The sequence below is a fragment of the Eriocheir sinensis genome, chromosome 28 (genome assembly GCF_024679095.1).
Source record: "Eriocheir sinensis breed Jianghai 21 chromosome 28, ASM2467909v1, whole genome shotgun sequence".
NCBI classification, from domain to species: domain Eukaryota; kingdom Metazoa; phylum Arthropoda; class Malacostraca; order Decapoda; family Varunidae; genus Eriocheir; species Eriocheir sinensis.
In genome coordinates, this window is record NC_066536.1 from 6,922,757 (window position 1) to 6,934,632 (window position 11,876).

The following is an 11,876-nucleotide window of genomic DNA, read 5'->3' on the forward strand; positions in this document are numbered from 1 at the left end:
TTAATGACAAGGGCGCCGTAAAATCAAGAGTCTGCCGTCCATTACTTGAGATGTCACTGGTTTTAACAATTATTCTAATTTTAATTTCTCACAAAATTACACCAGTACAGTTGAAATGTGCTTAACTAATATATCAGTTAAGTAACATAGTAACCTGATATCATTCTCTTTTGCATCATCTTCATGCAACTACAGTGAAAAAAGTGGGGTAGCCACTTTTCCCATCATGGCTGTTTTGCAAGAAATTGAGTGAGGTGGGTGATGTTTTCTGCGGTTATATTTTTATAGGAAGTTAATGTACATGAATTGAAATTAATAATACTATGGTGCTCTGCCTCAGGTTTTAAGATAAGTAATAGAGAGGTTTAGTGACCTTTCAAATGATCTAGCAGAAAGGCAGTTTCTAAATTAGTTTTGAAAGGTTCCCACTGAATGAATCATGAAAGGGAGGAGCATGTAGATCAGCAAGGGATGGAGTGAGTAAAAAAATGGTACCAATAGGTTTCTGCTTCATATGGGGTCCTTTATTTAATGAACTTTAGTCGTGGCACCTGAGTCTGAGGTGTGCATTAGTGTGATCTGGCAGCCTGCTGTCTGCTATTGTGGATAATATGATAACCTACACACAGGGAACAGTTGTCAGTATCAATATTATACAGGCAGCAATGATGAATACTGTCAATTATAGTTGATTTCAAGTTTAAAATATATTCCTAATGCTGCTGCAGTGTTTGCTTTGTAATACTTTTCTCCGTGGAAGGGAGTGCCAAGACCATTTAATAATTATAATCAGCGACCTTATATATAAATTCACAAAATAGCTGTCTGTGACAGTATAAATAATTTGAAACTCAAAATCAAGTACGTATATAATTATAATTAATGGTATTTGTTGTTGCTGCCTGCATGGTATTGACAACTCTTTCCTGTACATAGGCAATCATATTATTTATGAAACTGGACATGCCATGAGACAGATGCTGTCAGAACATAATAATGCACACCTCAAAACTCGGGTCCTGCGACCTGACCACTAAATAAAGGACCCCATAGGAAGCAGGTCTGTTATTTTTATAGTACCATTATTTACTCGCTTCATATCTTGCTTATCTACATGCTTTCCCCCTTTCATAATTAATTCAGTGGTGACCTTTGAAAGCCCAATTCAGTTTCTGCCATTCTGCTGGATCATTATGAAAGGACACAAAAGCTCTCCTTTACTTATAAACTGAGGCAGAGTACCATACTATTAATGTTCATTCACATGTATTAACTTTGATGAATAACATCACTCACACTGCTCAAATTCTTGCAAAACTGCCTGGGTGTATCTTCAACTTATAGTAACACATTATTACACTCAGCCAGTTTTCCCTCATCATGGCAGTTTTGCAAGAATTTGAGCAAGGTGAGTGATGTTTTCCAGATAACTTACAAGCTTATTTGTTTCTATACTCCTGTTCAATCCAATTGTTCCTCTGGCACTTAAGTAGCACTTGTAATGCTGCAACTGAGTGGCTGACATCCCCTCTCTGCTCTCATTAATTAAGGTCACAGTCACTTGCACATGCTCTTGGTGTTTACAAGTTTGTTATATTATTAACCTTTGCTCACCTCTTATACAAGGGATGCAATTATTTTGCTCAACCCCATTAAATGCAGCAGTGATTGTAGATCCCAACTGTGTTTGTCAGAACTCTGTAAAAAAATAATATACATACATATCGCTTTTACATGTAATGATTATTGCAGCAAATATTTTGTCAGTGCTGATATAAACAATTTCATACCATGAAGTCTCATGAACATGATGCTATAATCAGACTATTGATAAAACGTGTTGTAAGCGAAACATGGAATGATGATTCATCCAAACATCTTGCAGGGTAGTGTTCAAAACAATTTTTTTTTGTGTGTTAGCCTATGGCACCGGTAGGCTTTCTTCAGGGGCCTGGTGGTCGGCCCCAGCCCGTCATGGCGCAGGCATGATGGGCTTGTTTCATCAGGGTGTTGATTAGTAAAAGAAAGAATGGATTTTAAAGAAACCATATGAGGAACAAAAAATGAGCTAAGGTCAGCAAGCAAGCATTGGCTCCAGGTGAGTGTCCTTAGTAGGCTACATGAAAGGAACAACACCGCCATCCACCCTTTCACCTGTGTGCACTACCCTGCTTTGAAGTTGGATGTGATGTGTTTAGAGATATTAGCGAAACTAGGAATGATATCTTGTTTTATATACGGTAAATCTGATTATACCACCATGTTTGCGATTCTCCTTTATGCGTAGTATGAAAGAGTTCATATCAGCAATACCTATTTGCTGCAGATATTTACATGTAAGAGTGATAAATATTCCACACCCATTCTTTCACTTATACTCATTATTTCTTTAAATAGAATTTAGTGATAAGCACAATTAGGATCTACAATCACTGGTACATTTAATGGTGTTGAGAGAAACTGCGTATCTTGTATACAAGAGTTCAACTAATATAAACATTTATCACTAACATCATGTGTATAAGTGTCTCTTCTATGAGAGCTGTGAGAGGAGACCAGCCAGCCACTCGTGTAGCATTACAAGTGGTGCTTAGGCGCTAGAGGAACAACTGGTTTGAAGACTGTAGTACACTGTGGTCCTCACCTGGTATGACCTACAAAGGATGGTCCCCACTAGACGCCGCAGTCCTCAACGAACCAACAGTACTGGCCTGGATGGAGAAGTTAATTGCACAGTGGTGGAACCTCCAGCTGTCTGTCAAACTTTAGGAGCAGTCTGTTTGGGAAGGAGAAAGAAATTTGGCAACTCTGAAATTACTTCTCGTAGCATGCTACTTATGATGAAGACTGAATACATGTAAGGAACACTTTTTAGTTTATTTTAACCCGGATGCTAATAGCATTTCTCTGGAGGCTATTTGAAGTATCTTTGCCTTAGCACAGTAACTCCTGCTGCACGTTTATGGCTTAAAATGGGTCTGGTTTACTTGTTGCATCAAAATTTGCAGTAAATTTTTACAATATACCTTACTGAATATTTGAATCTAATTTCAATTGTTAAATATCACAAACTGCTGACAAGAGCAACAAGATGAATCTTGTGGATGTAAATCAGGCCAAGAGTTTTAGAATACCTCGAAAGCTGGGACGATGAGGGGCTTGGGCATGGACAGCGTGTTGACAGGAGAGAGACGTGCTGCAGCATCTCCCTTGTTTGGGTTCCGAGGGGCAGACATCAGAGCAGGATGATTGACAATCCTCTGAAAAATTTGTATAGCAAGTAGCAACAAGTTATCATTATCTTTATCTTTTACTGGTTCATCGCAGGACAAAGACCTTTCCAAATATTCTCCATCCTGCTTTGGCAATTGCTTCAATATCTCTCCACCTGATCCTCAGTCTGCCCTGACTTTTACAATTTCTGGGTCCCATTATTACTTTGGTTGTCTGTCTGTTATCAGTTCTACACATATGACCTAAGTCAACTTTTTTTTATTTTTAATAAATATTAAAAAAATACTTTTAACTTATGTTTGAGAGTAGAGTAGGCTATTACACCTATCTAAGATAAAAAAAATTAGTGCTACTTACAAAAAAAAGATTAGACAAATAGGAATGGGTATACAGTGCTATTAAATATAGCAATCTTGCCACTTCCGTAAATGGATACAGCCAGTCTTAACAGCTCAAAACTAGGCACCTCACAAAATATCTACAGAAAGCTGAGACATGCACAAAGAGGATATCATTGCTAGCAGTAAAAGTTGCCCCCTGAACATACCTTAAAAGTCTTCATGCCGCTAACTCACAGTATGAAGTCACGGTAAAATTGCAGTTCAGGACAAAACTACTGGACCTACGTGATTTGCATTGTCCGAATCCGCAATTATACCGGTCACGGAGTAGAATACTCTTCTTCCGGAAAAATGCAAATTTTTTAACATCAATGTGGACATGTATAATGATACCTATTCACTTCCTCGTCCACTCCACTCTCAGTGCTTACCTCCTACTTATCCGTGTGCGTCCTCTCTTAGACAGACGGGTGAGGAAGGGTACTCCCGGTGCTGCAGGATGAGGGATCAATCATGGCGGCCGGAGGATGGAGGTAACCAGGTGCATTCTGCCGCGGCCGCGAGGGTCCCACTCAAAGAATCTCCAGTTTTCTCAATCTTAACTCAGACAGGACTCTGCATGTCACCGGGGCCTTTTACTGTGGCCTGAAACAAGCACTGATCAGGATACACATAAGCTGAGGCTCAAGGAGCGAGAACTAAGGTTATGGGGACCATATTCCCCGAGCTGCTCCCAGGCCGCACTGAGCTGCCGAGGACCAAATGCTTCACTGTCTCAGCAGCGAGGCGTCGAAGTTTCAGTTTAGATGAACTCATTAAAGCAAAATAATAATCTTATAAATAAATAACGAATCCTATGTGTACAGCGACTTTTGCGACTAATAAACCTTCATCTATTAACTTCTAGTGTTTTATTTCAAGATTACTGAGTTGTCGAATAATGAGTAAACGACTGAACCACTAATGTTCTTCGACTCTTTTTTAATTTTTTATATCCATTAAATTCCTTCCAGAACAATTCATGCTCTTTTTCTCACACTTTTCTAGCATCCCAATCTTTTCGACATTCTGCGCCATGCACCTTCAGACTTTTCTCATCAACCATAATTACTAAATAGATCACCAAGGCAGGGCCGGTGCTACACTTGCTCATGACTGTGCTTGTGTTTATTTTTTATTTTTACATTCGCACCATTCTGTAGTTTATGATGTGGCCTACCATGAATCAGACAACACAGGATTTTTCAGATTATTTGTAAAAAATGGAAAAATTCTCACTTTAATGTACTTAGAATAATGAACTTTAGTTTTCTTTCGCTTATAATACATTAAATATTTAAGTTAACCATTTAGAATACGTTAGCATTCTTTCATAATACTCAGTCAACAACCGATTTAAATACTGCAACATTATGTAGTAATTTGACAGACAAATTAACTCATCCTTATAAGTTATTCGACGAGTGAACCTCTGAGCGTTGGCAGCGGCGGCGGAGATGGTGCGGGACCGTCACCCCGGGCAGCCTGCGGCGGCCCCGGCCGTCACTCGCTTTGCCACGGGGCCTCCCTCGCGGCGTGGGTCATGGATTCAGTTGTAATCAATCAGTCAACGGAAGCATATGTCAGCGGGGGAGGGGTGGATTGCTGCGCCCTTCCCACGACGCCATTCACGCGTGTTTCACGAGTAAATCTCCATGCGAACGCCTTTTCCGTTGTCTTTCCCATGCATACTATTTCCTTCCGATATCTTCCGCCCACATCCGTCGAGTCGCTCAACTTAATGTATTGCAGTGCCATAAATGGGAGACACCTCAGCATCGAGGCTTGCCCGCAATGTGTGTGTGTGTGTGTGTGTGTGTGTGTGTGTGTGCGATGAGTGTGTGTGTGTGTGTGTGTGTGTGTGTGTGTGTGTGTGTGTGTGTGTGTGTGTGTGTGTGTGTGTGTGTGTGTGTGTGTGTGTGTGTGTGTGTGTGTGTGTGTGTGTGTGTGTGTGTGTGTGTGTGTGTGTGTGTGTGTGTGTGTGTGTGTGTGTGTGTGTGTGTGTGTGTGTGTGTGTGCGCGCCCTATGGAGAAGGTCGGTCTGAACTATTTTGAAAGGTTATGAAAATTTAAAATAGTTGCATTAATTAAAAAAAATGCATGATACGCACAGTGTGTCACACACACACACACACACACACACACACACACACACACACACACACACACACACACACACAATTTAACATATAAGAAGACGTATAATTGGGTGCAAATACGCAGAAACTAGCAAATGGAAGAATATAAGAGGAGGGATACAACGCGCGTGTGTGGTGTGTGTGTGTGGGGGGCTGGTATACACACACACACACACACACACACACACACACACACACATTCAAGCCACCCACATCGACATGATCACATTGTAATTAAATCCAAATTGTCTTCCCACTTCAAAGTCACGACGAGAGAGAGAGAGAGAGAGAGAGAGAGAGAGAGAGAGAGAGAGAGAGAGTGAGAGAGAGAGTGGTGGGGGAATAGGTGGTTGGGGCGTTGGGAAGAGAGAGGGGAAGGGTGAGTGGGGAGAGAGAGGGGGAAAGATGGGTGGGTGGAGAGAGAAAGAGAGGGGAGATAGGTGGGTGGGGTGCAAGAGAGAGAGAGAGAGAGAGAGAGAGAGAGAGAGTGTGTGTGCTGCATGGAGACCTAAGCCATTCCGTCGCCAGCTGCAGGTTAGGACACACCTCTCCGCTCTCGCTCTCTCTCTCTCTCTCATACCCCCCCCCCACACACATACAATCAACGGTCTCTATCGTGTTCTCTAAAGGATGGTCTCTGCAGTGTACTCGTGTTTTCTATCTCTAAAAAAGAAACCGTTATCTCTTTACAAAAAAAAAAAAAAAAAGGATACAGAACAAATAAAGAAATTACAACAACAGCAAACAAAGCTCGTGTCTATGGTATATCGTGTTCTTGAAAACAAACAAATAAAAAAAAAAAAGACCACCACAACGAGTCACTCTCGCCACTATTATTGTTATCATGCGTTCTAAAATGTTCCTCAGTGTTCTCTTTTTATTTTTTACAACAGTGCTTTTTCTCTACGTTTCCTTTAGTGTTCCTTTAGTTACTTCCTTTTTTCCGGAGTGTTGCAGAAAAGATCGTGTTCAGAAACCGTGATGTTCTCTATGCTAAAAAAAAAAAAACAACGTGCTGGTGTGCTGTGCTCCGTCACGCCACCACTTGTTTTCTACTTGTGTGTTACTGTGTTCTCTTCCCGCGTTCTCTACCACCCTGGCCTGGCTATTTGTGGCGTTCTCTTAGTGTTCTCTACGTGTTCTTCAGTCAAAGTTCCGCTACTCCGAGTGTTCTCATTCTTCTCGTTCTCTCTCATCCCCTGTTCTCAAGTCGCCCTTCCCTGTCCTGATAAGTATACTGTGTGTGTGTGTGTGTGTGTGTGTGTGTGTGTGTGTGTGTGTGTGTTATTGTGTTCTTCATGTGGCCTTCGTGTTCTTTCATAGTTTTCCACCTCTCGTTCTTTATTTACCTTTCACTTTTTTTGAATTTCCTGCTTCTCAAATGTTATTCAATTTCCCTTAGACATTTTTTTCTCTTCAACTTTTTATTATTCTCCCCAAAAAGTGTTCTCTTACCACATTCTCAATTCTCTCTTCAGCTCTTTTCTATTCTGTACCAGCGTTCACTTCTACGTTCTTTCACCTTATTCTAATTCTGTTCCTACTTATCCCGAATATCACGAAATTCAGTCTGTGCCAAATCCCTAATGAAATAATAAAAAAAAACAATGCAGAGAGAGAGAGAGAGAGAGAGAGAGAGAGAGAGAGAGAGAGAGAGAGAGAGAGAGAGAGAGAGAGTAAAGAGAGGGTGATGATAACTTGACATCGACAAATAAAAAAGCGAATTAACTTTTTTTTTACAATTTTTCTTTTGCTCACAATGGCTGACGATGTGACCGATTGGCTGGATGACTGACTGACTGACTGGTTGGCTGACTGACTGACTAGTTGGTTGGGTGGCTGTGTAACTGGTTGACTGACTCACTGACTGGTGTGCTGGGATACTGAATGGTTGTCTGGTTGATTGACTGGTTGGCTGAGTAACTAGATGACTAACTGGTTCGCTGACTGAGTGACTGACTGGTTCACTGACTGACTGACTGACTGGTTGGCTGTTTGACTGACTGGTTGACTGACTGACAGACTGACTGACTGGTTCGCTGACTAATTGACAGACTGACTGGTTGGCTGGGTGGCTGACTGACTGGTTGACTGACAGGATGACTGGTTCGCTGACTAACTGGCTGACTGACTGGTTGGCTGGGTGACTGGCTGACTGGTTGACTGACAGGCTGACTGGTTCGCTGAAACTGGGTGACTGAGTGGTTGCCTGGCTTACTGACTGGCTGGCTGGTTGACTGACTGGTTGGCTGACGTACTGACTGATTCGCTGAGTAATTGCCTGACTGACTGATTGGCTTGCTGACTACTGACGAGGCTTTTACTGACTGACTGGTTAACCAACTGATAAACTGAGTGACCGTCGGAATAAATGATAGAATGACTGGCTTGCTGACTGATTGACTGACCGACTGCCTGACTGACTGCTTGGCTAACATTTATATTTTTGTTGTTCTGTCGTTGTTGTTATTGTGGTTATTTTTGAAGTCTTGTTATTTTTTTATCAGTGTTGTATTGCTGAATAAAACCACCAGTCAGTCAAACGATCAGTCAAACAGTCAGTAAGAAATGGATGCTGACTGACGGAGAAGCTGACGGAATGACTGACTGACTGAACGATAACACAACAACGATGGGAAACAACAAATACAGACACAACATGAAGATAAAACAACAGCAAGCATAAGAGTTATATACTACGTCAACAACAACCTTCATAACAAACATCATCAGCCATTCGTTCAGACAGACAGGCGAAAAAGACGGGTGCCTGCTGACGGAGATGCTGCCCGAATGAGTGACTGAGTGAACGACAGCGACACAAATAATGATGGAAAACAATAAATAACAAGAAAACACCATGAAAACAAAACAACAGCAATCATAGCAGTTTTATACTACTACAACAACAACCTTAACAACATTCGGCCACCTCTTTGGATTCTTTTTGGGAGCAGCGAGTAGCGGGCTTTTCTTATTATTGTTTCCTTTTTTTGTGCCCTTGAGCTGTCTCCTTTGTTGTAGAAAAAAAAAACATTCAGTCAGTCAGTCAAAAATGGGTGCTTGCTGACGGAGCTGCTGAGCTAATGATTGACTGAGTGAACGACAGCAACACTTATACGCTGGAAAACAACAAAACCACAAGCCTATCAAACAACAGAAATAATAACACTTACTACTACAACAAAAACCTTAACAACAATCAACGTCGTTCATCCATTCAAACAGTCAGTCGAAAAAAATATGGATGCTGGCTAACGGAGATACTGACCGACTGACTGACTGACTGAGTGGATGACAGCACACAAGAATGATGAAAAACACACAACATAACTGCAATAACAACAACATTACAGCAACACAACAATGATGGGAAAACAAAATAACAAGGAAACATGACAGCAGCAGGAAAACAACAACAACAGCAACCAACAACAGTCTGAACAACATGACAAACAACGAACGCAACAACATCTACGCGTTCAAACACCCCTTTAAGTATATCAATAAGCCGGTTTGTATTCCTTCCTCGCTCCTCACTCCCGTCACGGACACACGAACGCGAATGTTAAAGCGCGTAAATAAATCAATGCGTGTTGCGATGACCATCAGGAGTTACCGCTGAAATTAGACCCAATCAATCTGGCGCCCAAAGACAATGAAGAGAAGAGGAAAGGGGAAAGAGGAAGAGAAAGGAAGAGAAGACAAGGGAAAAGTAAATGAGAAAAAGGAGAAGAGAAAAGAGTGACAAAAGAGAAAAAGAAACGAGAAAAAGAGAAAAGAGACAAGAAAGAGGAGAAACAGAAATAGCTCCCAAAGACAAAGAAGAGAAAGAGAGAAAGAAGAGAAAAGCAAGAAGAGAAGAGAAGAGAAGAGAGAAAAGAGGAAAGAAAAATAAAGAAGAAAGACATAGAAAAGAGACAAACGAGAAAATAAAAAAAAGGAAAAGAGCATTATTACCTAGCTCCCAAAGACAAGAGAAGAAAAGAATCAACAGGACACTTCCCCTCACACGTAAGAACAACAAAACAAAGCAATACAAGGGCTGGTCAGATGAATCAAAACACACCAATCAGTCAACCATCCAAATTAAAAAGTAAAACAAATGCGCATCAAAACATAATCCGGAGCCGATTTTGGGTATGTACAATCGAGATATGTATGCAAAGAAGGCTTAAACTTAAAAAAACAACAACAACAATCAGAGAGAGAGAGAGAGAGAGAGAGAGAGAGAGAGAGAGAGATGATAAGTAGGCTAAAGGAAACACGCCAATATTCCTGCAGTGAGGGAGATGGCTGAAAAGAATAGTTAAGAAATGCAGAAAAAAATCTCAAATCTACACAATGAGACGTACGGTTGAGACACTCGGCGCCTCTTAAGAAGGTTTAGAGAGAAAGCGAAGAAGCGCATAAAAAAAAAAAAAAAAAATGTAGAGAAAAATGCTGAGTCTAAAACATGGAGAGACAGGAAGCGAGCACCGTAGCTTAGATAACAGACCAGGGCTGAGGATACTTTAATGACTTTTAGGAATAAGAAATGGACTTGGGGGCAGGTTATATCATGCGAGGAACTGATAACATATGGACAGCTACGAAACAAAAAGAAAGAAAGAGAAATAATGACAAAAAAAGCAGCAACTGAGAGAAAAAGGAGAGGAAAAGGAAGAAGATAAAAGGAAGGAGAGAGAAGAGAAAGGAGAGGATATGTATATAATAAGGGACACAGTGGCAGTGATTAGGTTTTTTTTCGTCATTATTATTTTCTTATTATTATTTTCTCATTATTATTTCTCATTATTGTTGCCCTTGAGCTTCATCCTTCACTGTATAAAGAAGAAGAAGAAGAAGAAGAAGAAGAAAAAACGGACTAGGAACCCAGAAACTGTAGAAATCACGGCAGAAAAAAAAAGTGGAAAAAATTAAACTAGAACAATATGGAACACACTAACATCAGAGTGAGAGGTGGAAAACGTTGGGAAAGGCCTCGGTCTCGTAGTGGACTAATGTTAATGATTAAAGACGATGAATCCTTCAACCACTTGGGGCCCCTTTGTGTGTAGAGACCTCACTCAATACATTCATTACCTTAAAACATGATGACTCGGTTGATAGTTAGGATAAGCCGATTAACCTTTGCGAACAGAGGAGGCGGTACGCTACGGGGGCCCTTGATAAAATTCTACGTAGGCTACACTGAACACTATATAGCATTAAAGCAGAACACTCATCACACAAATGTATTAATGCTTGTATATTGCTGAGGGAGAGACGTCAAATGCTAACAAAAGACAATCGCAATACACCATTCTTATAAAGTGAAATAGAAAGAAAAAAATGTATGATATAATGAAGGAAAGGAAATGAGGGAATAAGAGGAAGGAAGGAAGAAGGGCTGGAAGGTCAACACGAACGGATGAAGGGAAAAAAAGGAGGGAAGGAAATTAGGTAAGAGAGGAAGCAGGCAAGGATGGAAAAGAGAAGAAATGGAGGGGAAACAAGGAGGAAGAATGCAATGAATGGTAGAAATGAGGAAGGGAAACACGAGAGAGGAGACAGGGAAGGAAAATGGGAGAGAGAGGGAAGGAGCAAGGATAGAAAGGACAACTGGAAAGACGGCAAAGAGGAAGAATTAAAGGATGGAAGCGAGAAAAGGAAAAGCATGAGAAGGGAGGGAAGGAACGAAGGAAAGAAAGGAAAAAAGCAGGAATGGAAAGGAGATTAAATAGGAAGATGGTAAAGAGGAAGAATTAAAGGATAGAAGCGAGAAAAGGAAAAGCATGAGAAGGGAGGGAAGGAACGAAGGAGAGAAAGGAAAAAAGCAGGAATGGAAAGGAGATTAAATGGGAGGAAGGTAAAGAGGAATAATTGAATAAAGAGAGTGAGGGAGGAAAACACACTGAAGGAAAGGAAGGAAGGAAGGAAAGAAGGAAAGAAAGAGACGTTACGAAGAAAGAATGAACTGCGAACACAACTAGGGTCATTATTACGAAGCGTTACGTTATACTTAAAGCGAATTGTGCGGACGTGATGTGAACGTGTACGAGGCGAGGCTTAGGCTGCGGATCTTTACGAGAGAGAGAGAGAGAGAGAGAGAGAGAGAGAGAGAGAGAGAGAGAGAGAGAGA

At 41.0% G+C, this 11,876-nt stretch overlaps 1 long non-coding RNA gene across 1 annotated transcript in view; it reads right to left on the bottom strand.

Moving 5' to 3' along the window:
• LOC127004438 (uncharacterized) overlaps nt 1–11,876 on the bottom strand; it is a 29,675-nt gene that overhangs the window by 1,891 nt on the left and 15,908 nt on the right. The window contains exons 3-5 of the long non-coding RNA XR_007757786.1: nt 4,007–4,220; nt 3,135–3,260; nt 2,645–2,776 (exon numbers count right to left, since the gene is read on the bottom strand). This is a non-coding gene — a long non-coding RNA (uncharacterized LOC127004438). The remainder of the gene's footprint in view (nt 1–2,644; nt 2,777–3,134; nt 3,261–4,006; nt 4,221–11,876) is intronic.